This window comes from Pseudophryne corroboree, unplaced genomic scaffold, assembly GCF_028390025.1.
Source record: "Pseudophryne corroboree isolate aPseCor3 unplaced genomic scaffold, aPseCor3.hap2 scaffold_533, whole genome shotgun sequence".
In the NCBI taxonomy this organism is placed as follows: Eukaryota; Metazoa; Chordata; class Amphibia; order Anura; family Myobatrachidae; genus Pseudophryne; species Pseudophryne corroboree.
The window spans coordinates 314,579-338,219 of record NW_026970134.1 but is presented as its reverse complement, the minus strand read 5'-3'; the positions used below and the strand labels follow the sequence as shown (position 1 = coordinate 338,219).

The window sequence follows — 23,641 nt, the reverse complement described above, 5'->3', positions numbered from 1 at the left end:
TGGGATTGATATTTTGGCTCTTTTATTTTTACTTAAAGTACAATAACTTTTACCATTTTAATTTGTTTTAATAGTATATTGACAGTATTGTTTTCTTTCAAAAATCCACTTCATTTTCTTTACCCTATTATTAAAATGGTAATTGACAAAAACAAACTACATTGTCACCAGAAGAGCAATACAAAATGTACAAGTGATATATTAAAATCATCTTTCCAGCTTGAATTTCAATGATGCATTGGGGCAACGATTTTGTGAGAAACATCTTCACCCTTAAATAAAGATTTTCTTAATTCCTTACCTGTGTGCTAATTAGATATCACCTTGTTTTCACATTAAACAGACTTCCACATGAGAAAGCAGCAAGGATGCAGTGGCGTTAATGTTTCCTGGTGTCAACTTGTATTATTTCAGTAGACATTGAAATGAGGATGCATCTTGCTGCCTTTCCAATGAAGCAAGTTTAATTTAGTAATAGGTGAAAAACCATCCTTACAAAGGTGTTAATCAGAGACTTTGCTTTGTGGACACTTTTCAGAGAACAAATTTGTTAGCATAAAAATAAAGCCAGAAAATGAAGAGCTGTTTAATCACTCAATTGGATTTTTCTGCCAGCATATTTCTTTTTCTCTGCAACCCACTGCTAAATTGTGCTTCCTAGCTGTTTTTATAAAATCACTGAATCAAATCTAACTCTGATTACATCAGAGAAGGCCAGGTACCCTACACCATAACAGGGGGTTTGAAATTTTAACTTGTCTACTTAAAGATCACCAAAATCTGATAACAAGATCAATTACATCCCTGGGTGGGATTGAACCACCAACCTTTTAATTAATAGCCGTGCACACTAACTGATTGCGCCACAGAGACACTTTGCGAAAGGCCATACTGACAAAGGCTAATAAGCATTCATCTAAAACGTTTCCTAGAAAAACTTTAAAAAGTCAATAATCTGGAGAGTTTTTGTAAGATGTTTCTTCCATCAACCAACGAAGAAACACATTGGTACTTTCCCATGATGAGTGAGTGCTTCAGGATCTCTTGCACTTACATGTGCAGCAGAGTACAGCAATGGAAGCATGCTGGGCTCATAACCCAGAGGTAGGCAGATTGAAACTATCCTCTGCTGTCTGCTTTATTTTTTTTAATTAAAGTAATCCAAAACTGAGATTGATATTTTGGCTCTTTTATTTTTACTTAAAGTACAATAACTTTTACCATTTTAATTTGTTTTAATAGTATATTGACTGTATTGTTTTCTTTCAAAAATCCACTTAATTTTCTTTACCCTATTATTAAAATGGTAATTGACAAAAACAAACTACATTGTCACCAGAAGAGCAATACAAAATGTACAAGTGATATATTAAAATCATCTTTCCAGCTTGAATTTCAATGATGCATTGGGGCAACGATTTTGTGAGAAACATCTTCACCCTTAAATAAAGATTTTCTTAATTCCTTACCTGTGTGCTAATTAGATATCACCTTGTTTTCACATTAAACAGACTTCCACATGAGAAAGCAGCAAGGATGCAGTGGCGTTAATGTTTCCAGGTGTCAACTTGTATTATTTCAGTAGACATTGAAATGAGGATGCATCTTGCTGCCTTTCCAATGAAGCAAGTTTAATTTAGTAATAGGTGAAAAACCATCCCTACAAAGGTGTTAATCAGAGACTTGGCTTTGTGGACACTTTTCAGAGAACAAATTTGTTAGCATAAAAATAAACCAGAAAATGAAGAGCTGTTTAATAACTCAATTGGATTTTTTTGCCAGCATATTTTTTTTCTCTGTAACCCACTGCTAAATTGTGCTTCCTAGCTGTTTTTTATAAAATCACTGAATCAAATCTAACTCTGATAACATCAGAGAAGGCCAGGTACCCTACACAATAAAAGGGGGTTTGAAATTTTGACTTGTCTACTTAAATATCACCAAAATCTGATCACAAGGTCAATTACGTCCCTGGGTGGGATTGAACCACCAACCTTTTGGTTAATAGCTTTACACACTAACCAATTGCGCCACAGAGACACTTTGCAAAAGTACATACTGACAAAGGCTAATAAGCATTCATCTAGAACGTTTCCTAGAAAAACTTTAAAAAGTCAATAATCTGGAGAGTTTTTGTAAGATGTTTCTTCCATCAACCAATGAAGAAACACATTGGTACTTTCCCATGATGAGTGAGTGCTTCAGGATCTCTTGCACTTACATGTGCAGCAGAGTACTGTAATGGAAGCATGCTGGGCCCATAACCCAGAGGTAGGCAGATTGAAACTATCCTTTGCTATATGCATTTTTTTTTGTTAATTAAAGTAATCCAAAACTGGAATTGATATTTTTGCTCTTTTATTTTTACTTAAAGTACAATAACTTTTACCATTTTAATTTGTTTTGATAGTATATTGACAGTATTGTTTTCTTTCAAAAATCCACTTAATTTTCTTTACCCTATTATTATAATGGTAATTGACAAAAACAAACTACATTGTCACCAGAAGAGCAATACAAAATGTACAAGTGATATATTAAAATCATCTTTCCAGCTTGAATTTCAATGATGCATTGGGGCAACGATTTTGTGAGAAACATCTTCACCCTTAAATAAAGATTTTCTTAATTCCTTACCTGTGTGATAATTAGATATCACCTTGTTTTCACATTAAACAGACTTCCACATGAGAAAGCAGCAAGGATGCAGTGGCGTTAATGTTTCCTGGTGTCAACTTGTATTATTTCAGTAGACATTGAAATGAGGATGCATCTTGTTGCCTTTCCAATGAAGCAAGTTTAATTTAGTAATAGGTGAAAAACCATCCCTACAAAGGTGTTAATCAGAGACTTGGCTTTGTGGACACATTTCAGAGAACAAATTTGTTAGCATAAAAATAAAGCCAGAAAATGAAGAGCTGTTTAATCACTCAATTGTATTTTTTTGCCAGCATATTTTTTTTATCTGCAACCCACTGCTAAATTGTGCTTCCTAGCTGTTTTTTATAAAATCACTGAATCAAATCTAACTGATTACATCAGAGAAGGCCAGGTACCCTACACAATAAGAGGGGGTTTGAAATTTTGACTTGTCTACTTAAATATCACCAAAATCTTATCACAAGGTCAATTACATTCCTGGGTGGGATTGAACCACCAACCTTTTGGTTAATAGCCTTACACACTAACCAATTGCACCACAGAGACACTTTGCAAAAGTACATACTGACAAAGGCTAATAAGCATTCATCTAGAACGTTTCCTAGAAAAACTTTAAAAAGGTAATAATCTGGAGAGTTTTTGTAAGATGTTTCTTCCATCAACCAACGAAGAAACACATTGGTACTTTCCCATGATGAGTGAGTGCTTCAGGATCTCATGCACTTACATGTGCAGCAGAGTACAGCAATGGAAGCATGCTGAGCCCATAACCCAGAGGTAGGCAGATTGAAACTATCCTCTGCTATATGCATTTTTTTTTGTTAATTAAAGTAATCCAAAACTGGGATTGATATTTTGCCTCTTTTATTTTTACTTAAAGTACAATAACTTTTACCAATTAATTTGTTTTAATAGTATATTGACAGTATTGTTTTCTTTCAAAAATCCACTTAATTTTCTTTACCCTATTATTAAAATGGTAATTGACAAAAACAAACTACATTGTCACCAGAAGAGCAATACAAAATGTACAAGTGATATATTAAAATCATCTTTCCAGCTTGAATTTCAATGATGCATTGGGGCAACGATTTTGTGAGAAACATCTTCACCCTTAAATAAAGATTTTCTTAATTCCTTACCTGTGTGCTAATTACATATCACCTTGTTTTCACATTAAACAGACTTCCACATGAGAAAGCAGCAAGGATGCAGTGGCGTTAATGTTTCCTGGTGTCAACCTGTATTATTTCAGTAGACATTGAAATGAGGATGCATCTTGCTGCCTTTCCAATGAAGCAAGTTTAATTTAGTAATAGGTGAAAAACCATCCTTACAAAGGTGTTAATCAGAGACTTGGCTTTGTGGACACTTTTCAGAGAACAAATTTGTTAGCATAAAAATAAAGCCAGAAAATGAAGAGCTGTTTAATCACTCAATTGGATTTTTCTGCCAGCATATTTTTTTTCTCTGCAACCTACTGCTAAATTGTGCTTCCTAGCTGTTTTTATAAAATCACTGAATCAAATCTAACTCTGATTACATCAGGGAAGGCCAGGTACCCACACCATAACAAGGGGTTTGAAATTTTGACTTGTCTACTTAAATATCACCAAAATCTGATCACAAGGTCAATTACATCCCTGGGTGGGATTGAACCACCAACCTTTTGGTTAATAGCCGAACACACTAACCGATTGCGCCACAGAGACACTTTGCAAAAAGTTCATACTGACAAAGGCTAATAAGCATTCATCTAGAACGTTTCCTAGAAAAACTTTAAAAAGTCAATAATCTGGAGAGTTTTTGTAAGATGTTTCTTCCATCAACCAACGAAGAAACACATTGGTACTTTCCCATGATGAGTGAGTGCTTCAGGATCTCTTGCACTTACATGTGCAGCAGAGTACTGCAATGGAAGCATGCTGGGCCGATAACCCAGAGGTAGGCAGATTGAAACTATCCTCTGCTATATGCATTTTTTTTTAATTAAAGTAATCCAAAATTGGGATTGATATTTTAGCTCTTTTATTTTTACTTAAAGTACAATAACTTTTACCATTTTAATTTGTTTAATAGTATATTGACAGTATTGTTTTCTTTCAAAAATCCACTTAATTTTCTTTACCCTATTATTAAAATGGTAATTGACAAAAACAAACTACATTGTCACCAGAAGAGCAATACAAAATGTACAAGTGATATATTAAAATCATCTTTCCAGCTTGAATTTCAATGATGCATTGGGGCAACGATTTTGTGAGAAACATCTTCACCCTTAAATAAAGATTTTCTTAATTCCTTACCTGTGTGCTAATTAGATATCACCTTGTTTTCACATTAAACAGACTTCCACATGAGAAAGCAGCAAGGATGCAGTGGCGTTAATGTTTCCTGGTGTCAACCTGTATTATTTCAGTAGATATTGAAATGACGATGCATCTTGCTGCCTTTCCAATAAAGCAAGTTTAATTTAGTAATAGGTTAAAAACCATCCCTACAAAGGTGTTAATCAGATACTTGGCTTTGTGGACACTTTTCAGAGAACAAATTTGTTAGCATAAAAATAAAGCCAGAAAATGAAGAGCTGTTTAATCACTCAATTGGATTTTTTTGCCAGCATTTTTCTTTTTCTCTGCAACCCACTGCTAAATTGTGCTTCCTAGCTGTTTTTTTTATAAAATCACTTAATCAAATCTAACTCTGATTACATCAGAGAAGGCCAGGTACCCTACACCACAAGAGGGGGTTTGAAATTTTGACTTGTCTACTTAAAGATCACCAAAATCTGATAACAAGGTAAATTACGTCCCTGGGTGGGATTGAACCACCAACCTTTTGGATAATAACCGAACACGCTAACTGATTGCGCCACAGTGACACTTTGCAAACGTACATTCTGACAAACGCTAATAAGCATTCATCTAGAACATTTCCTAGAAAAACTTTAAAAAGTCAATAATCTGGAGAGTTTTTGTAAGATGTTTCTTCCATCAATCAACGAAGAACATTCAAGCTGATTTCTTGCAGCAGCTGGGCACTGTAACAGCTCCAGAGCTGCTCTGTAAGGCAACTAAAAGGGTGTGGGCCCTGCAGCACTACCTGTAGTTCGCATTGTGCGTTGGAAGGCACAAAGTAAGCAGACGGGAGAAGTCAGGATAGTGCGCAAGGGCATAGAAGGGAGCGGCTCAAGAAAAGAGAAGTGGAAACAGACAGCAAACTAGGCTGGAGAGAGACCTGAGACAAAGAGATCTGAATTATATGAGAGCCGACCAGGGGAAACACAAATTATGCAGTCAAGTTTCCCACATTTGGGGAAATCAAAGGGGCAGCACACCCAGAGTGCAATGGGTGAGCCTTGCCCTGGGAGAAGCACCTACATGATCATAGTATCTCACCTGGCAGGTAAGTAGGAGTTGGGCTAGAGCTGGGGAGGGTCGCTGCTCGGGCACCCCCCTGTCAAGTGGAGGAGATCCAACTGAGGCAGCACAAGGGAACTCTCGAAAGAAGAACAAGGCTAGAGGAAGATCTGAGACAAAGAAATCTGACTTTTACCAGAGCTGACCAGAGGAAAGCACAAACACAGTCCCCCACTACCACAAATAATGCAGTCGAGTTTCCCACATTTGGGGAAATCACAGGGGTCATCATACCCAGAATGCAATGAATGAACCTCACCCTGGGAGAACAATCTTCATGACCATGATATCTCCTATGCAAAATAAGTATGATTTGGGATAGGGCTGGGGAGTGCCGCTGCTCAGGCACATCTCTGTCAAGTAAAGGCGATTCAACTGAGGCAGCACAAGGGAACTCTCATCTGGGGACAACAACTGCAGGGAGAACACATATTTTCAGATGAACATGGGAGGGCAGAAGGCTGCCTAATACTGAAGCACCCCCAAACAACAAACCAAATGCAACAACTAGTGCAAGCATTCCTGGGGGAAGGCTTGCAGCAGATGGATTTGCATATGGTGATGTCATCCAAGCAGTGGGTCAAAGTTGGCTTCAACCCTCGTCTGCATATGAAAAGAGAAAAGGGGCGTGCAGGGCATGGCGGCCTTTTGCGGCGCTTGGGTGACCCTTAGTTCGCATTAAACACCCCCACCCTCCTTCGGTGTGGGGCTCATGTTGGCAATGCCCCAGCCCCTGAAGCATTCAAGCTGATTTCTTGCAGCAGCTGGGTACTGTAACAGCTCCAGAGCTGCTCTGTGAGGCAAGTAAAAGGGTGTGGGCCCTGCAGCACTACCTGTAGTTTGCATTGTGTGTTGGAAGGCACAAAGTAAGCAGACGGGAGAAGTCAGGATAGTGCGCAAGGGCATAGAAGGGAGCGGCTCAAGAAAAGAGAAGTGGAAACAGACAGCAAACTAGGCTGGAGAGAGACCTGAGACAAAGAGATCTGAATTATACGAGAGACGACCAGGGGAAACACAAATTATGCAGTCAAGTTTCCCACATTTGGGGAAATCACAGGGGCAGAACACCCAGAGTGCAATGGGTGAGCCTTGCCCTGGGAGAAGCACCTACATGATCATAGTATCTCACCTGGCAGGTAAGTAGGAGTTGGGCTAGAGCTGGGGAGGGTCGCTGCTCGGGTACCCCCCTGTCAAGTGAAGGAGATCCAACTGAGGCAGCACAAGGGAACTCTCGAAAGAGGAACAAGGCTAGAGGAAGATCTGAGACAAAGAAATCTGATTTTTACCAGAGTTGACCAGAAGAAAGCACAAACACAGTCCCCCACTACCACAAATAATGCAGTCGAGTTTCCCACATTTGGGGAAATCACAGGGGTCAGCATACCCAGAATGCAATGAATGAACCTCACCCTGGGAGAACAATCTTCATGACCATGGTATCTCCTATGCAAAATAAGTATGATTTGGGATAGGGCTGGGGAGGGCCGCTGCTCAGGCACATCTCTGTCAAGTAAAGGAGATTCAACTGAGGCAGCACAAGGGAACTCTCATCTGGGGACACCAACTGCAGGGAGAACACATATTTTCAGATGAACATGGGAGGGCAGAAGGCTGCCTAATACTGAAGCACCCCCAAACAACAAACCAAATGCAACAACTAGTGCAAGCATTCCTGGGGGAAGGCCTGCAGCAGATGGATTTGCATATGGTGATGTCATCCAAGCAGTGGGTCAAAGTTGGCTTCAACCCTCGTCTGCATATGAAAAGAAAAAAGGGATGTGCAGGGCATGGTGTCCTTTTGTGGCGCTTGGATGACCCCTCCTTCGGTGTGGGGCTCATGTTGGCTATGCCCCAGCCCCTGAAGCATTCAAGATGACTTCTTGCAGCAGCTGGGCACTGTAACAGCTCCAGAGCTGTTCTGTAAAGCATGTAAAAGGGTGTGGGCCCTGCAGCACTACCTGTAGTATGCATTGTGCGTTGGAAGGCACAAAGTAAGCAGACGGGAGAGGTCAGGATAGTGCGCAAGGGCATAGAAGGGAGCGGCTCAAGAAAAAAGAAGTGGAAACAGACAGCAAACTAGGCTGGAGAAAGACCTGAGACAAAGAGATCTGAATTATACGAGAGCCGACCAGAGGAAACACAAATTATGCAGTCAAGTTTCCCACATTTGGGGAAATCGCAGGAGCAGCACACCCAGAGTGCAATGGGTGAGCCTTGCCCTGGGAGAAGCACCTTCCTGATCATAGTATCTCACCTGGCAGGTAAGTAGGAGTTGGGCTAGAGCTGGGGAGGGTCGCTGCTCGGGCACCCCCCTGTCAAGTGGAGGAGATCCAACTGAGGCAGCACAAGGGAACTCTCGAAAGAAGAACAAGGCTAGAGGAAGATCTGAGACAAAGAAATCTGACTTTTACCAGAGCTGACCAGAGGAAAGCACAAACACAGTCCCCCACTACCACAAATAATGCAGTCGAGTTTCCCACATTTGGGGAAATCACAGGGGTCATCATACCCAGAATGCAATGAATGAACCTCACCCTGGGAGAACAATCTTCATGACCATGATATCTCCTATGCAAAATAAGTATGATTTGGGATAGGGCTGGGGAGTGCCGCTGCTCAGGCACATCTCTGTCAAGTAAAGGCGATTCAACTGAGGCAGCACAAGGGAACTCTCATCTGGGGACAACAACTGCAGGGAGAACACATATTTTCAGATGAACATGGGAGGGCAGAAGGCTGCCTAATACTGAAGCACCCCCAAACAACAAACCAAATGCAACAACTAGTGCAAGCATTCCTGGGGGAAGGCCTGCAGCAGATGGATTTGCATATGGTGATGTCATCCAAGCAGTGGGTCAAAGTTGGCTTCAACCCTCGTCTGCATATGAAAAGAGAAAAGGGGCATGCAGGGCATGGCGGCCTTTTGCGGCGCTTGGGTGACCCTTAGTTCGCATTAAACACCCCCACCCTCCTTCGGTGTGGGGCTCATGTTGGCAATGCCCCAGCCCCTGAAGCATTCAAGCTGATTTCTTGCAGCAGCTGGGTACTGTAACAGCTCCAGAGCTGCTCTGTGAGGCAAGTAAAAGGGTGTGGGCCCTGCAGCACTACCTGTAGTTTGCATTGTGTGTTGGAAGGCACAAAGTAAGCAGACGGGAGAAGTCAGGATAGTGCGCAAGGGCATAGAAGGGAGCGGCTCAAGAAAAGAGAAGTGGAAACAGACAGCAAACTAGGCTGGAGAGAGACCTGAGACAAAGAGATCTGAATTATACGAGAGACGACCAGGGGAAACACAAATTATGCAGTCAAGTTTCCCACATTTGGGGAAATCACAGGGGCAGCACACCCAGAGTGCAATGGGTGAGCCTTGCCCTGGGAGAAGCACCTACATGATCATAGTATCTCACCTGGCAGGTAAGTAGGAGTTGGGCTAGAGCTGGGGAGGGTCGCTGCTCGGGTACCCCCCTGTCAAGTGAAGGAGATCCAACTGAGGCAGCACAAGGGAACTCTCGAAAGAGGAACAAGGCTAGAGGAAGATCTGAGACAAAGAAATCTGATTTTTACCAGAGTTGACCAGAAGAAAGCACAAACACAGTCCCCCACTACCACAAATAATGCAGTCGAGTTTCCCACATTTGGGGAAATCACAGGGGTCAGCATACCCAGAATGCAATGAATGAACCTCACCCTGGGAGAACAATCTTCATGACCATGGTATCTCCTATGCAAAATAAGTATGATTTGGGATAGGGCTGGGGAGGGCCGCTGCTCAGGCACATCTCTGTCAAGTAAAGGAGATTCAACTGAGGCAGCACAAGGGAACTCTCATCTGGGGACAACAACTGCAGGGAGAACACATATTTTCAGATGAACATGGGAGGGCAGAAGGCTGCCTAATACTGAAGCACCCCCAAACAACAAACCAAATGCAACAACTAGTGCAAGCATTCCTGGGGGAAGGCCTGCAGCAGATGGATTTGCATATGGTGATGTCATCCAAGCAGTGGGTCAAAGTTGGCTTCAACCCTCGTCTGCATATGAAAAGAAAAAAGGGATGTGCAGGGCATGGTGTCCTTTTGTGGCGCTTGGATGACCCCTCCTTCGGTGTGGGGCTCATGTTGGCTATGCCCCAGCCCCTGAAGCATTCAAGATGATTTCTTGCAGCAGCTGGGCACTGTAACAGCTCCAGAGCTGTTCTGTAAAGCATGTAAAAGGGTGTGGGCCCTGCAGCACTACCTGTAGTATGCATTGTGCGTTGGAAGGCACAAAGTAAGCAGACGGGAGAGGTCAGGATAGTGCGCAAGGGCATAGAAGGGAGCGGCTCAAGAAAAGAGAAGTGGAAACAGACAGCAAACTAGGCTGGAGAAAGACCTGAGACAAAGAGATCTGAATTATACGAGAGCCGACCAGAGGAAACACAAATTATGCAGTCAAGTTTCCCACATTTGGGGAAATCGCAGGAGCAGCACACCCAGAGTGCAATGGGTGAGCCTTGCCCTGGGAGAAGCACCTTCCTGATCATAGTATCTCACCTGGCAGGTAAGTAGGAGTTGGGCTAGAGCTTGGGAGGGTCGCTGCTCGGGCACCCCCCTGTCAAGTGGAGGAGATCCAACTGAGGCAGCACAAGGGAACTCTCGAAAGAAGAACAAGGCTAGAGGAAGATCTGAGACAAAGAAATCTGACTTTTACCAGAGCTGACCAGAGGAAAGCACAAACACAGTCCCCCACTACCACAAATAATGCAGTCGAGTTTCCCACATTTGGGGAAATCACAGGGGTCATCATACCCAGAATGCAATGAATGAACCTCACCCTGGGAGAACAATCTTCATGACCATGATATCTCCTATGCAAAATAAGTATGATTTGGGATAGGGCTGGGGAGTGCCGCTGCTCAGGCACATCTCTGTCAAGTAAAGGCGATTCAACTGAGGCAGCACAAGGGAACTCTCATCTGGGGACAACAACTGCAGGGAGAACACATATTTTCAGATGAACATGGGAGGGCAGAAGGCTGCCTAATACTGAAGCACCCCCAAACAACAAACCAAATGCAACAACTAGTGCAAGCATTCCTGGGGGAAGGCCTGCAGCAGATGGATTTGCATATGGTGATGTCATCCAAGCAGTGGGTCAAAGTTGGCTTCAACCCTCGTCTGCATATGAAAAGAGAAAAGGGGCATGCAGGGCATGGCGGCCTTTTGCGGCGCTTGGGTGACCCTTAGTTCGCATTAAACACCCCCACCCTCCTTCGGTGTGGGGCTCATGTTGGCAATGCCCCAGCCCCTGAAGCATTCAAGCTGATTTCTTGCAGCAGCTGGGTACTGTAACAGCTCCAGAGCTGCTCTGTGAGGCAAGTAAAAGGGTGTGGGCCCTGCAGCACTACCTGTAGTTTGCATTGTGTGTTGGAAGGCACAAAGTAAGCAGACGGGAGAAGTCAGGATAGTGCGCAAGGGCATAGAAGGGAGCGGCTCAAGAAAAGAGAAGTGGAAACAGACAGCAAACTAGGCTGGAGAGAGACCTGAGACAAAGAGATCTGAATTATACGAGAGACGACCAGGGGAAACACAAATTATGCAGTCAAGTTTCCCACATTTGGGGAAATCACAGGGGCAGCACACCCAGAGTGCAATGGGTGAGCCTTGCCCTGGGAGAAGCACCTACATGATCATAGTATCTCACCTGGCAGGTAAGTAGGAGTTGGGCTAGAGCTGGGGAGGGTCGCTGCTCGGGTACCCCCCTGTCAAGTGAAGGAGATCCAACTGAGGCAGCACAAGGGAACTCTCAAAAGAGGAACAAGGCTAGAGGAAGATCTGAGACAAAGAAATCTGATTTTTACCAGAGTTGACCAGAAGAAAGCACAAACACAGTCCCCCACTACCACAAATAATGCAGTCGAGTATCCCACATTTGGGGAAATCACAGGGGTCAGCATACCCAGAATGCAATGAATGAACCTCACCCTGGGAGAACAATCTTCATGACCATGGTATCTCCTATGCAAAATAAGTATGATTTGGGATAGGGCTGGGGAGGGCCGCTGCTCAGGCACATCTCTGTCAAGTAAAGGAGATTCAACTGAGGCAGCACAAGGGAACTCTCATCTGGGGACAACAACTGCAGGGAGAACACATATTTTCAGATGAACATGGGAGGGCAGAAGGCTGCCTAATACTGAAGCACCCCCAAACAACAAACCAAATGCAACAACTAGTGCAAGCATTCCTGGGGGAAGGCCTGCAGCAGATGGATTTGCATATGGTGATGTCATCCAAGCAGTGGGTCAAAGTTGGCTTCAACCCTCGTCTGCATATGAAAAGAAAAAAGGGATGTGCAGGGCATGGTGTCCTTTTGTGGCGCTTGGATGACCCCTCCTTCGGTGTGGGGCTCATGTTGGCTATGCCCCAGCCCCTGAAGCATTCAAGATGATTTCTTGCAGCAGCTGGGCACTGTAACAGCTCCAGAGCTGTTCTGTAAAGCATGTAAAAGGGTGTGGGCCCTGCAGCACTACCTGTAGTATGCATTGTGCGTTGGAAGGCACAAAGTAAGCAGACGGGAGAGGTCAGGATAGTGCGCAAGGGCATAGAAGGGAGCGGCTCAAGAAAAGAGAAGTGGAAACAGACAGCAAACTAGGCTGGAGAAAGACCTGAGACAAAGAGATCTGAATTATACGAGAGCCGACCAGAGGAAACACAAATTATGCAGTCAAGTTTCCCACATTTGGGGAAATCGCAGGAGCAGCACACCCAGAGTGCAATGGGTGAGCCTTGCCCTGGGAGAAGCACCTTCCTGATCATAGTATCTCACCTGGCAGGTAAGTAGGAGTTGGGCTAGAGCTGGGGAGGGTCGCTGCTCGGGCACCCCCCTGTCAAGTGAAGGAGATCCAACTGAGGCAGCACAAGGGAACTCTCGAAAGAAGAACAAGGCTAGAGGAAGTTCTGAGACAAAGAAATCTGACTTTTACCAGAGCTGACCAGAGGAAAGCACAAACACAGTCCCCCACTACCACAAATAATGCAGTCGAGTTTCCCACATTTGGGGAAATCACAGGGGTCAGCATACCCAGAATGCAATGAATGAACCTCACCCTGGGAGAACAATCTTCATGACCATGGTATCTCCTATGCAAAATAAGTATGATTTGGGATAGGGCTGGGGAGGGCCGCTGCTCAGGCACATCTCTGTCAAGTAAAGGCGATTCAACTGAGGCAGCACAAGGGAACTCTCATCTGGGGACAACAACTGCAGGGAGAACACATATTTTCAGATGAACATGGGAGGGCAGAAGGCTGCCTAATACTGAAGCACCCCCAAACAACAAACCAAATGCAACAACTAGTGCAAGCATTCCTGGGGGAAGGCCTGCAGCAGATGGATTTGCATATGGTGATGTCATCCAAGCAGTGGGTCAAAGTTGGCTTCAACCCTCGTCTGCATATGAAAAGAAAAAAGGGATGTGCAGGGCATGGCGGCCTTTTGCGGCGCTTGCATGACCCCTAATTCGCATTAAACACCTCCACCCTCCTTCGGTGTGGGGCTCATGTTGGCTATGCCCCAGCACCTGAAGCATTCAAGCTTATTTCTTGCAGCAGCTGGGCACTGTAACAGCTCCAGAGCTGCTCTGTAAGGCAACTAAAAGGGTGTGGGCCCTGCAGCACTACCTGTAGTTCGCATTGTGCGTTGGAAGGCACAAAGTAAGCAGACGGGAGAAGTCAGGATAGTGCGCAAGGGCATAGAAGGGAGCGGTTCAAGAAAAGAGAAGTGGAAACAGACAGCAAACTAGGCTGGAGAGAGACCTGAGACAAAGAGATCTGAATTATACGAGAGCCGACCAGAGGAAACACAAATTATGCAGTCAAGTGTCCCACATTTGGGGAAATCGCAGGAGCAGCACACCCAGAGTGCAATGGGTGAGCCTTGCCCTGGGAGAAGCACCTTCCTGATCATAGTATCTCACCTGGCAGGTAAGTAGGAGTTGGGCTAGAGCTGGGTAGGATCGCTGCTCGGGCACCCCCCTGTCAAGTGAAGGAGATCCAACTGAGGCAGCACAAGGGAACTCTCCAAAGAAGAACAAGGCTAGAGGAAGATCTGAGACAAAGAAATCTGACTTTTACCAGAGCTGACCAGAGGAAAGCACAAACACAGTCCCCCTCTACCACAAATAATGCAGTCGAGTTTTCCACATTTGGGGAAATCACAGGGGTCATCATACCCAGAATGCAATGAATGAACCTCACCCTGGGAGAACAATCTTCATGACCATGATATCTCCTATGCAAAATAAGTATGATTTGGGATAGGGCTGGGGAGGGCCGCTGCTCAGGCACATCTCTGTCAAGTAAAGGCGATTCAACTGAGGCAGCACAAGGGAACTCTCATCTGGGGACAACAACTGCAGGGAGAACACATATTTTCAGATGAACATGGGAGGGCAGAAGGCTGCCTAATACTGAAGCACCCCCAAACAACAAACCAAATGCAACAACTAGTACAAGCATTCCTGGGGGAAGGCCTGCAGCAGATGGATTTGCATATGGTGATGTCATCCAAGCAGTGGGTCAAAGTTGGCTTCAACCCTCGTCTGCATATGAAAAGAAAAAAGGGATGTGCAGGGCATGGCGTCCTTTTGTGGCGCTTGGATGACCCTTAATTCGCATTAAACATCTCCACCCTCCTTCGGTGTGGGGCTCATGTTGGCTATGCCCCAGCCCCTGAAGCATTCAAGATGATTTCTTGCAGCAGCTGGGCACTGTAACAGCTCCAGAGCTGTTCTGTAAAGCATGTAAAAGGGTGTGGGCCCTGCAGCACTACCTGTAGTTTGCATTGTGTGTTGGAAGGCACAAAGTAAGCAGACGGGAGAAGTCAGGATAGTGCGCAAGGGCATAGAAGGGAGCGGCTCAAGAAAAGAGAAGTGGAAACAGACAGCAAACTAGGCTGGAGAGAGACCTGAGACAAAGAGATCTGAATTATACGAGAGACGACCAGGGGAAACACAAATTATGCAGTCAAGTTTCCCACATTTGGGGAAATCACAGGGGCAGCACACCCAGAGTGCAATGGGTGAGCCTTGCCCTGGGAGAAGCACCTACATGATCATAGTATCTCGCCTGGCAGGTAAGTAGGAGTTGGGCTAGAGCTGGGGAGGGTCGTTGCTCGGGTACCCCCCTGTCAAGTTAAGGAGATCCAACTGAGGCAGCACAAGGGAACTCTCGAAAGAGGAACAAGGCTAGAGGAAGATCTGAGACAAAGAAATCTGATTTTTACCAGAGTTGACCAGAAGAAAGCACAAACACAGTCCCCCACTACCACAAATAATGCAGTCGAGTTTCCCACATTTGGGGAAATCACAGGGGTCAGCATACCCAGAATGCAATGAATGAACCTCACCCTGGGAGAACAATCTTCATGACCATGGTATCTCCTATGCAAAATAAGTATGATTTGGGATAGGGCTGGGGAGGGCCGCTGCTCAGGCACATCTCTGTCAAGTAAAGGAGATTCAACTGAGGCAGCACAAGGGAACTCTCATCTGGGGACAACAACTGCAGGGAGAACACATATTTTCAGATGAACATGGGAGGGCAGAAGGCTGCCTAATACTGAAGCACCCCCAAACAACAAACCAAATGCAACAACTAGTGCAAGCATTCCTGGGGGAAGGCCTGCAGCAGATGGATTTGCATATGGTGATGTCATCCAAGCAGTGGGTCAAAGTTGGCTTCAACCCTCGTCTGCATATGAAAAGAAAAAAGGGATGTGCAGGGCATGGTGTCCTTTTGTGGCGCTTGGATGACCCCTCCTTCGGTGTGGGGCTCATGTTGGCTATGCCCCAGCCCCTGAAGCATTCAAGATGATTTCTTGCAGCAGCTGGGCACTGTAACAGCTCCAGAGCTGTTCTGTAAAGCATGTAAAAGGGTGTGGGCCCTGCAGCACTACCTGTAGTATGCATTGTGCGTTGGAAGGCACAAAGTAAGCAGACGGGAGAGGTCAGGATAGTGCGCAAGGGCATAGAAGGGAGCGGCTCAAGAAAAGAGAAGTGGAAACAGACAGCAAACTAGGCTGGAGAAAGACCTGAGACAAAGAGATCTGAATTATACGAGAGCCGACCAGAGGAAACACAAATTATGCAGTCAAGTTTCCCACATTTGGGGAAATCGCAGGAGCAGCACACCCAGAGTGCAATGGGTGAGCCTTGCCCTGGGAGAAGCACCTTCCTGATCATAGTATCTCACCTGGCAGGTAAGTAGGAGTTGGGCTAGAGCTGGGGAGGGTCGCTGCTCGGGCACCCCCCTGTCAAGTGAAGGAGATCCAACTGAGGCAGCACAAGGGAACTCTCGAAAGAAGAACAAGGCTAGAGGAAGATCTGAGACAAAGAAATCTGACTTTTACCAGAGCTGACCAGAGGAAAGCACAAACACAGTCCCCCACTACCACAAATAATGCAGTCGAGTTTCCCACATTTGGGGAAATCACAGGGGTCAGCATACCCAGAATGCAATGAATGAACCTCACCCTGGGAGAACAATCTTCATGACCATGGTATCTCCTATGCAAAATAAGTATGATTTGGGATAGGGCTGGGGAGGGCCGCTGCTCAGGCACATCTCTGTCAAGTAAAGGCGATTCAACTGAGGCAGCACAAGGGAACTCTCATCTGGGGACAACAACTGCAGGGAGAACACATATTTTCAGATGAACATGGGAGGGCAGAAGGCTGCCTAATACTGAAGCACCCCCAAACAACAAACCAAATGCAACAACTAGTGCAAGCATTCCTGGGGGAAGGCCTGCAGCAGATGGATTTGCATATGGTGATGTCATCCAAGCAGTGGGTCAAAGTTGGCTTCAACCCTCGTCTGCATATGAAAAGAAAAAAGGGATGTGCAGGGCATGGCGGCCTTTTGCGGCGCTTGCATGACCCCTAATTCGCATTAAACACCTCCACCCTCCTTCGGTGTGGGGCTCATGTTGGCTATGCCCCAGCACCTGAAGCATTCAAGCTGATTTCTTGCAGCAGCTGGGCACTGTAACAGCTCCAGAGCTGCTCTGTAAGGCAACTAAAAGGGTGTGGGCCCTGCAGCACTACCTGTAGTTCGCATTGTGCGTTGGAAGGCACAAAGTAAGCAGACGGGAGAAGTCAGGATAGTGCGCAAGGGCATAGAAGGGAGCGGTTCAAGAAAAGAGAAGTGGAAACAGACAGCAAACTAGGCTGGAGAGAGACCTGAGACAAAGAGATCTGAATTATACGAGAGCCGACCAGAGGAAACACAAATTATGCAGTCAAGTGTCCCACATTTGGGGAAATCGCAGGAGCAGCACACCCAGAGTGCAATGGGTGAGCCTTGCCCTGGGAGAAGCACCTTCCTGATCATAGTATCTCACCTGGCAGGTAAGTAGGAGTTGGGCTAGAGCTGGGGAGGGTCGCTGCTCGGGCACCCCCCTGTCAAGTGAAGGAGATCCAACTGAGGCAGCACAAGGGAACTCTCGAAAGAAGAACAAGGCTAGAGGAAGATCTGAGACAAAGAAATCTGACTTTTACCAGAGCTGACCAGAGGAAAGCACAAACACAGTCCCCCTCTACCACAAATAATGCAGTCGAGTTTTCCACATTTGGGGAAATCACAGGGGTCATCATACCCAGAATGCAATGAATGAACCTCACCCTGGGAGAACAATCTTCATGACCATGATATCTCCTATGCAAAATAAGTATGATTTGGGATAGGGCTGGGGAGGGCCGCTGCTCAGGCACATCTCTGTCAAGTAAAGGCGATTCAACTGAGGCAGCACAAGGGAACTCTCATCTGGGGACAACAACTGCAGGGAGAACACATATTTTCAGATGAACATGGGAGGGCAGAAGGCTGCCTAATACTGAAGCACCCCCAAACAACAAACCAAATGCAACAACTAGTACAAGCATTCCTGGGGGAAGGCCTGCAGCAGATGGATTTGCATATGGTGATGTCATCCAAGCAGTGGGTCAAAGTTGGCTTCAACCCTCGTCTGCATATGAAAAGAAAAAAGGGATGTGCAGGGCATGGCGTCCTTTTGTGGCGCTTGGATGACCCTTAATTCGCATTAAACATCTCCACCCTCCTTCGGTGTGGGGCTCATGTTGGCTATGCCCCAGCCCCTGAAGCATTCAAGATGATTTCTTGCAGCAGCTGGGCACTGTAACAGCTCCAGAGCTGTTCTGTAAAGCATGTAAAAGGGTGTGGGCCCTGCAGCACTACCTGTAGTATGCATTGTGCGTTGGAAGGCACAAAGTAAGCAGATGGGAGAGGTCAGGATAGTGCGCAAGGGCATAGAAGGGAGCGGCTCAAAAAAAGAGAAGTGGAAACAGACAGCAAACTAGGCTGGAGAAAGACCTGAGACAAAGAGATCTGAATTATACGAGAGCCGACCAGAGGAAACACAAATTATGCAGTCAAGTTTCCCACATTTGGGGAAATCGCAGGAGCAGCACACCCAGAGTGCAATGGGTGAGCCTTGCCCTGGGAGAAGCACCTTCCTGATCATAGTATCTCACCTGGCAGGTAAGTAGGAGTTGGGCTAGAGCTGGGGAGGGTCGCTGCTCGGGCACCCCCTTGTCAAGTGAAGGAGATCCAACTGAGGCAGCACAAGGGAACTCTCGAAAGAAGAACAAGGCTAGAGGAAGATCTGAGACAAAGAAATCTGACTTTTACCAGAGCTGAGCAGAGGAAAGCACAAACACAGTCCCCCTCTACCACAAATAATGCAGTCGAGTTTCCCACATTTGGGGAAATCACAGGGGTCAGCATACCCAGAATGCAATGAATGAACCTCACCCTGGGAGAACAATCTTCATGACCATGGTATCTCCTATGCAAAATAAGTATGATTTGGGATAGGGCTGGGGAGGGCCGCTGCTCAGGCACATCTCTGTCAAGTAAAGGCGATTCAACTGAGGCAGCACAAGGGAACTCTCATCTGGGGACAACAACTGCAGGGAGAACACATATTTTCAGATGAACATGGGAGGGCAGAAGGCTGCCTAATACTGAAGCACCCCCAAACAACAAACCAAATGCAACAACTAGTGCAAGCATTCCTGGGGGAAGGCCTGCAGCAGATGGATTTGCATATGGTGATGTCATCCAAGCAGTGGGTCAAAGTTGGCTTCAACCCTCGTCTGCATATGAAAAGAAAAAAGGGATGTGCAGGGCATGGCGGCCTTTTGCGGCGCTTGCATGACCCCTAATTCGCATTAAACACCTCCACCCTCCTTCGGTGTGGGGCTCATGTTGGCTATGCCCCAGCACCTGAAGCATTCAAGCTGATTTCTTGCAGCAGCTGGGCACTGTAACAGCTCCAGAGCTGCTCTGTAAGGCAACTAAAAGGGTGTGGGCCCTGCAGCACTACCTGTAGTTCGCATTGTGCGTTGGAAGGCACAAAGTAAGCAGACGGGAGAAGTCAGGATAGTGCGCAAGGGCATAGAAGGGAGCGGTTCAAGAAAAGAGAAATGGAAACAGACAGCAAACTAGGCTGGAGAGAGACCTGAGACAAAGAGATCTGAATTATACGAGAGCCGACCAGAGGAAACACAAATTATGCAGTCAAGTGTCCCACATTTGGGGAAATCGCAGGAGCAGCACACCCAGAGTGCAATGGGTGAGCCTTGCCCTGGGAGAAGCACCTTCCTGATCATAGTATCTCACCTGGCAGGTAAGTAGGAGTTGGGCTAGAGCTGGGGAGGGTCGCTGCTCGGGCACCCCCCTGTCAAGTGAAGGAGATCCAACTGAGGCAGCACAAGGGAACTCTCGAAAGAAGAACAAGGCTAGAGGAAGATCTGAGACAAAGAAATCTGACTTTTACCAGAGCTGACCAGAGGAAAGCACAAACACAGTCCCCCTCTACCACAAATAATGCAGTCGAGTTTTCCACATTTGGGGAAATCACAGGGGTCATCATACCCAGAATGCAATGAATGAACCTCACCCTGGGAGAACAATCTTCATGACCATGATATCTCCTATGCAAAATAAGTATGATTTGGGATAGGGCTGGGGAGGGCCGCTGCTCAGGCACATCTCTGTCAAGTAAAGGCGATTCAACTGAGGCAGCACAAGGGAACTCTCATCTGGGGACAACAACTGCAGGGAGAACACATATTTTCAGATGAACATGGGAGGGCAGAAGGCTGCCTAATACTGAAGCACCCCCAAACAACAAACCAAATGCAACAACTAGTACAAGCATTCCTGGGGGAAGGCCTGCAGCAGATGGATTTGCATATGGTGATGTCATCCAAGCAGTGGGTCAAAGTTGGCTTCAACCCTCGTCTGCATATGAAAAGAAAAAAGGGATGTGCAGGGCATGGCGTCCTTTTGTGGCGCTTGGATGACCCTTAATTCGCATTAAACATCTCCACCCTCCTTCGGTGTGGGGCTCATGTTGGCTATGCCCCAGCCCCTGAAGCATTCAAGATGATTTCTTGCAGCAGCTGGGCACTGTAACAGCTCCAGAGCTGTTCTGTAAAGCATGTAAAAGGGTGTGGGCCCTGCAGCACTACCTGTAGTATGCATTGTGCGTTGGAAGGCACAAAGTAAGCAGATGGGAGAGGTCAGGATAGTGCGCAAGGGCATAGAAGGGAGCGGCTCAAAAAAAGAGAAGTGGAAACAGACAGCAAACTAGGCTGGAGAAAGACCTGAGACAAAGAGATTTGAATTATACGAGAGCCGACCAGAGGAAACACAAATTATGCAGTCAAGTTTCCCACATTTGGGGAAATCGCAGGAGCAGCACACCCAGAGTGCAATGGGTGAGCCTTGCCCTGGGAGAAGCACCTTCCTGATCATAGTATCTCACCTGGCAGGTAAGTAGGAGTTGGGCTAGAGCTGAGGAGGGTCGCTGCTCGGGCACCCCCTTGTCAAGTGAAGGAGATCCAACTGAGGCAGCACAAGGGAACTCTCGAAAGAAGAACAAGGCTAGAGGAAGATCTGAGACAAAGAAATCTGACTTTTACCAGAGCTGAGCAGAGGAAAGCACAAACACAGTCCCCCTCTACCACAAATAATGCAGTCGAGTTTCCCACATTTGGGGAAATCACAGGGGTCAGCATACCCAGAATGCAATGAATGAACCTCACCCTGGGAGAACAATCTTCATGACCATGGTATCTCCTATGCAAAATAAGTATGATTTGGGATAGGGCTGGGGAGGGCCGCTGCTCAGGCACATCTCTGTCAAGTAAAGGAGATTCAACTGAGGCAGCACAAGGGAACTCTCATCTGGGGACAACAACTGCAGGGAGAACACATATTTTCAGATGAACATGGGAGGGCAGAAGGCTGCCTAATACTGAAGCACCCCCAAACAACAAACCAAATGCAACAACTAGTGCAAGCATTCCTGGGGGAAGGCCTGCAGCAGATTGATTTGCATATGGTAATGCCATCCAAGCAGTGGGTCAAAGTTGGCTTCAGCCCTCGTCTGCATATGAAAAGAGAAAAGGGGCGTGCAGGGCATGGCGGCCTTTTGCGGCGCTTGGGTGACCCTTAGTTCGCATTAAACACCCCCACCCTCCTTCGGTGTGGGGCTCATGTTGGCAATGCCCCAGCCCCTGAAGCATTCAAGCTGATTTCTTGCAGCAGCTGGGTACTGTAACAGCTCCAGAGCTGCTCTGTGAGGCAAGTAAAAGGGTGTGGGCCCTGCAGCACTACCTGTAGTTTGCATTGTGTGTTGGAAGGCACAAAGTAAGCAGACGGGAGAAGTCAGGATAGTGCGCAAGGGCATAGAAGGGAGCGGCTCAAGAAAAGAGAAGTGGAAACAGACAGCAAACTAGGCTGGAGAGAGACCTGAGACAAAGAGATCTGAATTATACGAGAGACGACCAGGGGAAACACAAATTATGCAGTCAAGTTTCCCACATTTGGGGAAATCACAGGGGCAGCACACCCAGAGTGCAATGGGTGAGCCTTGCCCTGGGAGAAGCACCTACATGATCATAGTATCTCACCTGGCAGGTAAGTAGGAGTTGGGCTAGAGCTGGGGAGGGTCGCTGCTCGGGTACCCCCCTGTCAAGTGAAGGAGATCCAACTGAGGCAGCACAAGGGAACTCTCGAAAGAGGAACAAGGCTAGAGGAAGATCTGAGACAAAGAAATCTGATTTTTACCAGAGTTGACCAGAAGAAAGCACAAACACAGTCCCCCACTACCACAAATAATGCAGTCGAGTTTCCCACATTTGGGGAAATCACAGGGGTCAGCATACCCAGAATGCAATGAATGAACCTCACCCTGGGAGAACAATCTTCATGACCATGGTATCTCCTATGCAAAATAAGTATGATTTGGGATAGGGCTGGGGAGGGCCGCTGCTCAGGCACATCTCTGTCAAGTAAAGGAGATTCAACTGAGGCAGCACAAGGGAACTCTCATCTGGGGACAACAACTGCTGGGAGAACACATATTTTCAGATGAACATGGGAGGGCAGAAGGCTGCCTAATACTGAAGCACCCCCAAACAACAAACCAAATGCAACAACTAGTGCAAGCATTCCTGGGGGAAGGCCTGCAGCAGATGGATTTGCATATGGTGATGTCATCCAAGCAGTGGGTCAAAGTTGGCTTCAACCCTCGTCTGCATATGAAAAGAAAAAAGGGATGTGCAGGGCATGGTGTCCTTTTGTGGCGCTTGGATGACCCCTCCTTCGGTGTGGGGCTCATGTTGGCTATGCCCCAGCCCCTGAAGCATTCAAGATGATTTCTTGCAGCAGCTGGGCACTGTAACAGCTCCAGAGTTGCTCTGTAAAGCATGTAAAAGGGTGTGGGCCCTGCAGCACTACCTGTAGTATGCATTGTGCGTTGGAAGGCACAAAGTAAGCAGACGGGAGAGGTCAGGATAGTGCGCAACTGCATAGAAGGGAGCGGCTCAAGAAAAGAGAAGTGGAAACAGACAGCAAACTAGGCTGGAGAAAGACCTGAGACAAAGAGATCTGAATTATATGAGAGCCGACCAGAGGAAACACAAATTATGCAGTCAAGTGTCCCACATTTGGGGAAATCGCAGGAGCAGCACACCCAGAGTGCAATGGGTGAGCCTTGCCCTGGGAGAAGCACCTTCCTGATCATAGTATCTCACCTGGCAGGTAAATAGGAGTTGGGCTAGAGCTGGGGAGGGTCGCTGCTCGTGCACCCCCCTGTCAAGTGAAGGAGATCCAACTGAGGCAGCACAAGGGAACTCTCGAAAGAAGAACAAGGCTAGAGGAAGATCTGAGACAAAGAAATCTGACTTTTACCAGAGCTGACCAGAGGAAAGCACAAACACAGTGCCCCACTACCACAAATAATGCAGTCGAGTTTCCCACATTTGGGGAAATCACAGGGGTCAGCATACCCAGAATGCAATGAATGAACCTCACCCTGGGAGAACAATCTTCATGACCATGGTATCTCCTATGCAAAATAAGTATGATTTGAGATAGGGCTGGGGAGGGCCGCTGCTCAGGCACATCTCTGTCAAGTAAAGGAGATTCAACTGAGGCAGCACAAGGGAACTCTCATCTGGGGACAACAACTGCAGGGAGAACACATATTTT

The 23,641-nt window shown here is 46.5% G+C and overlaps 31 non-coding genes and 1 pseudogene across 31 annotated transcripts; all 32 read right to left on the bottom strand.

The window, feature by feature from the left end:
- Nucleotides 1–5,932: 5,932 nt before the first annotated feature.
- Nucleotides 5,933–6,074, bottom strand: LOC135031857 (U1 spliceosomal RNA; annotated as a pseudogene).
- A 152-nt stretch (nucleotides 6,075–6,226) lies between these two features.
- On the bottom strand, nucleotides 6,227–6,390 carry LOC135031896 (U1 spliceosomal RNA). The gene has a single exon (XR_010227512.1). It is a non-coding gene; the product is annotated as a U1 spliceosomal RNA (small nuclear RNA).
- A 671-nt stretch (nucleotides 6,391–7,061) lies between these two features.
- Nucleotides 7,062–7,224, bottom strand: LOC135031863 (U1 spliceosomal RNA). Its single transcript, XR_010227479.1, has one exon. It is a non-coding gene; the product is annotated as a U1 spliceosomal RNA (small nuclear RNA).
- Nucleotides 7,225–7,376: 152 nt separating this feature from the next.
- LOC135031885 (U1 spliceosomal RNA) lies at nucleotides 7,377–7,540 on the bottom strand. The gene has a single exon (XR_010227501.1). It is a non-coding gene; the product is annotated as a U1 spliceosomal RNA (small nuclear RNA).
- Nucleotides 7,541–8,186: 646 nt separating this feature from the next.
- Nucleotides 8,187–8,349, bottom strand: LOC135031828 (U1 spliceosomal RNA). Its single transcript, XR_010227451.1, has one exon. It is a non-coding gene; the product is annotated as a U1 spliceosomal RNA (small nuclear RNA).
- Nucleotides 8,350–8,501: 152 nt separating this feature from the next.
- LOC135031895 (U1 spliceosomal RNA) lies at nucleotides 8,502–8,665 on the bottom strand. The gene has a single exon (XR_010227511.1). It is a non-coding gene; the product is annotated as a U1 spliceosomal RNA (small nuclear RNA).
- A 671-nt stretch (nucleotides 8,666–9,336) lies between these two features.
- LOC135031852 (U1 spliceosomal RNA) lies at nucleotides 9,337–9,499 on the bottom strand. The gene has a single exon (XR_010227471.1). It is a non-coding gene; the product is annotated as a U1 spliceosomal RNA (small nuclear RNA).
- Nucleotides 9,500–9,651: 152 nt separating this feature from the next.
- Nucleotides 9,652–9,815, bottom strand: LOC135031884 (U1 spliceosomal RNA). Its single transcript, XR_010227500.1, has one exon. It is a non-coding gene; the product is annotated as a U1 spliceosomal RNA (small nuclear RNA).
- A 646-nt stretch (nucleotides 9,816–10,461) lies between these two features.
- On the bottom strand, nucleotides 10,462–10,624 carry LOC135031827 (U1 spliceosomal RNA). Its single transcript, XR_010227450.1, has one exon. It is a non-coding gene; the product is annotated as a U1 spliceosomal RNA (small nuclear RNA).
- Nucleotides 10,625–10,776: 152 nt separating this feature from the next.
- On the bottom strand, nucleotides 10,777–10,940 carry LOC135031894 (U1 spliceosomal RNA). The gene has a single exon (XR_010227510.1). It is a non-coding gene; the product is annotated as a U1 spliceosomal RNA (small nuclear RNA).
- A 671-nt stretch (nucleotides 10,941–11,611) lies between these two features.
- LOC135031851 (U1 spliceosomal RNA) lies at nucleotides 11,612–11,774 on the bottom strand. The gene has a single exon (XR_010227470.1). It is a non-coding gene; the product is annotated as a U1 spliceosomal RNA (small nuclear RNA).
- Nucleotides 11,775–11,926: 152 nt separating this feature from the next.
- Nucleotides 11,927–12,090, bottom strand: LOC135031890 (U1 spliceosomal RNA). The gene has a single exon (XR_010227506.1). It is a non-coding gene; the product is annotated as a U1 spliceosomal RNA (small nuclear RNA).
- Nucleotides 12,091–12,736: 646 nt separating this feature from the next.
- Nucleotides 12,737–12,899, bottom strand: LOC135031826 (U1 spliceosomal RNA). Its single transcript, XR_010227449.1, has one exon. It is a non-coding gene; the product is annotated as a U1 spliceosomal RNA (small nuclear RNA).
- A 152-nt stretch (nucleotides 12,900–13,051) lies between these two features.
- LOC135031873 (U1 spliceosomal RNA) lies at nucleotides 13,052–13,215 on the bottom strand. Its single transcript, XR_010227489.1, has one exon. It is a non-coding gene; the product is annotated as a U1 spliceosomal RNA (small nuclear RNA).
- A 671-nt stretch (nucleotides 13,216–13,886) lies between these two features.
- Nucleotides 13,887–14,049, bottom strand: LOC135031831 (U1 spliceosomal RNA). The gene has a single exon (XR_010227454.1). It is a non-coding gene; the product is annotated as a U1 spliceosomal RNA (small nuclear RNA).
- Nucleotides 14,050–14,201: 152 nt separating this feature from the next.
- On the bottom strand, nucleotides 14,202–14,365 carry LOC135031900 (U1 spliceosomal RNA). Its single transcript, XR_010227516.1, has one exon. It is a non-coding gene; the product is annotated as a U1 spliceosomal RNA (small nuclear RNA).
- A 671-nt stretch (nucleotides 14,366–15,036) lies between these two features.
- LOC135031853 (U1 spliceosomal RNA) lies at nucleotides 15,037–15,199 on the bottom strand. Its single transcript, XR_010227472.1, has one exon. It is a non-coding gene; the product is annotated as a U1 spliceosomal RNA (small nuclear RNA).
- Nucleotides 15,200–15,351: 152 nt separating this feature from the next.
- On the bottom strand, nucleotides 15,352–15,515 carry LOC135031883 (U1 spliceosomal RNA). Its single transcript, XR_010227499.1, has one exon. It is a non-coding gene; the product is annotated as a U1 spliceosomal RNA (small nuclear RNA).
- A 646-nt stretch (nucleotides 15,516–16,161) lies between these two features.
- LOC135031825 (U1 spliceosomal RNA) lies at nucleotides 16,162–16,324 on the bottom strand. The gene has a single exon (XR_010227448.1). It is a non-coding gene; the product is annotated as a U1 spliceosomal RNA (small nuclear RNA).
- A 152-nt stretch (nucleotides 16,325–16,476) lies between these two features.
- Nucleotides 16,477–16,640, bottom strand: LOC135031872 (U1 spliceosomal RNA). The gene has a single exon (XR_010227488.1). It is a non-coding gene; the product is annotated as a U1 spliceosomal RNA (small nuclear RNA).
- Nucleotides 16,641–17,311: 671 nt separating this feature from the next.
- On the bottom strand, nucleotides 17,312–17,474 carry LOC135031830 (U1 spliceosomal RNA). The gene has a single exon (XR_010227453.1). It is a non-coding gene; the product is annotated as a U1 spliceosomal RNA (small nuclear RNA).
- Nucleotides 17,475–17,626: 152 nt separating this feature from the next.
- Nucleotides 17,627–17,790, bottom strand: LOC135031899 (U1 spliceosomal RNA). The gene has a single exon (XR_010227515.1). It is a non-coding gene; the product is annotated as a U1 spliceosomal RNA (small nuclear RNA).
- Nucleotides 17,791–18,461: 671 nt separating this feature from the next.
- LOC135031824 (U1 spliceosomal RNA) lies at nucleotides 18,462–18,624 on the bottom strand. The gene has a single exon (XR_010227447.1). It is a non-coding gene; the product is annotated as a U1 spliceosomal RNA (small nuclear RNA).
- A 152-nt stretch (nucleotides 18,625–18,776) lies between these two features.
- Nucleotides 18,777–18,940, bottom strand: LOC135031875 (U1 spliceosomal RNA). The gene has a single exon (XR_010227491.1). It is a non-coding gene; the product is annotated as a U1 spliceosomal RNA (small nuclear RNA).
- Nucleotides 18,941–19,611: 671 nt separating this feature from the next.
- LOC135031829 (U1 spliceosomal RNA) lies at nucleotides 19,612–19,774 on the bottom strand. The gene has a single exon (XR_010227452.1). It is a non-coding gene; the product is annotated as a U1 spliceosomal RNA (small nuclear RNA).
- Nucleotides 19,775–19,926: 152 nt separating this feature from the next.
- On the bottom strand, nucleotides 19,927–20,090 carry LOC135031898 (U1 spliceosomal RNA). Its single transcript, XR_010227514.1, has one exon. It is a non-coding gene; the product is annotated as a U1 spliceosomal RNA (small nuclear RNA).
- A 671-nt stretch (nucleotides 20,091–20,761) lies between these two features.
- Nucleotides 20,762–20,924, bottom strand: LOC135031835 (U1 spliceosomal RNA). The gene has a single exon (XR_010227457.1). It is a non-coding gene; the product is annotated as a U1 spliceosomal RNA (small nuclear RNA).
- Nucleotides 20,925–21,076: 152 nt separating this feature from the next.
- Nucleotides 21,077–21,240, bottom strand: LOC135031874 (U1 spliceosomal RNA). The gene has a single exon (XR_010227490.1). It is a non-coding gene; the product is annotated as a U1 spliceosomal RNA (small nuclear RNA).
- A 671-nt stretch (nucleotides 21,241–21,911) lies between these two features.
- On the bottom strand, nucleotides 21,912–22,074 carry LOC135031850 (U1 spliceosomal RNA). Its single transcript, XR_010227469.1, has one exon. It is a non-coding gene; the product is annotated as a U1 spliceosomal RNA (small nuclear RNA).
- A 152-nt stretch (nucleotides 22,075–22,226) lies between these two features.
- LOC135031882 (U1 spliceosomal RNA) lies at nucleotides 22,227–22,390 on the bottom strand. Its single transcript, XR_010227498.1, has one exon. It is a non-coding gene; the product is annotated as a U1 spliceosomal RNA (small nuclear RNA).
- A 646-nt stretch (nucleotides 22,391–23,036) lies between these two features.
- LOC135031843 (U1 spliceosomal RNA) lies at nucleotides 23,037–23,199 on the bottom strand. Its single transcript, XR_010227464.1, has one exon. It is a non-coding gene; the product is annotated as a U1 spliceosomal RNA (small nuclear RNA).
- A 152-nt stretch (nucleotides 23,200–23,351) lies between these two features.
- LOC135031886 (U1 spliceosomal RNA) lies at nucleotides 23,352–23,515 on the bottom strand. The gene has a single exon (XR_010227502.1). It is a non-coding gene; the product is annotated as a U1 spliceosomal RNA (small nuclear RNA).
- Between the last annotated feature and the right edge of the window lie 126 nt (nucleotides 23,516–23,641).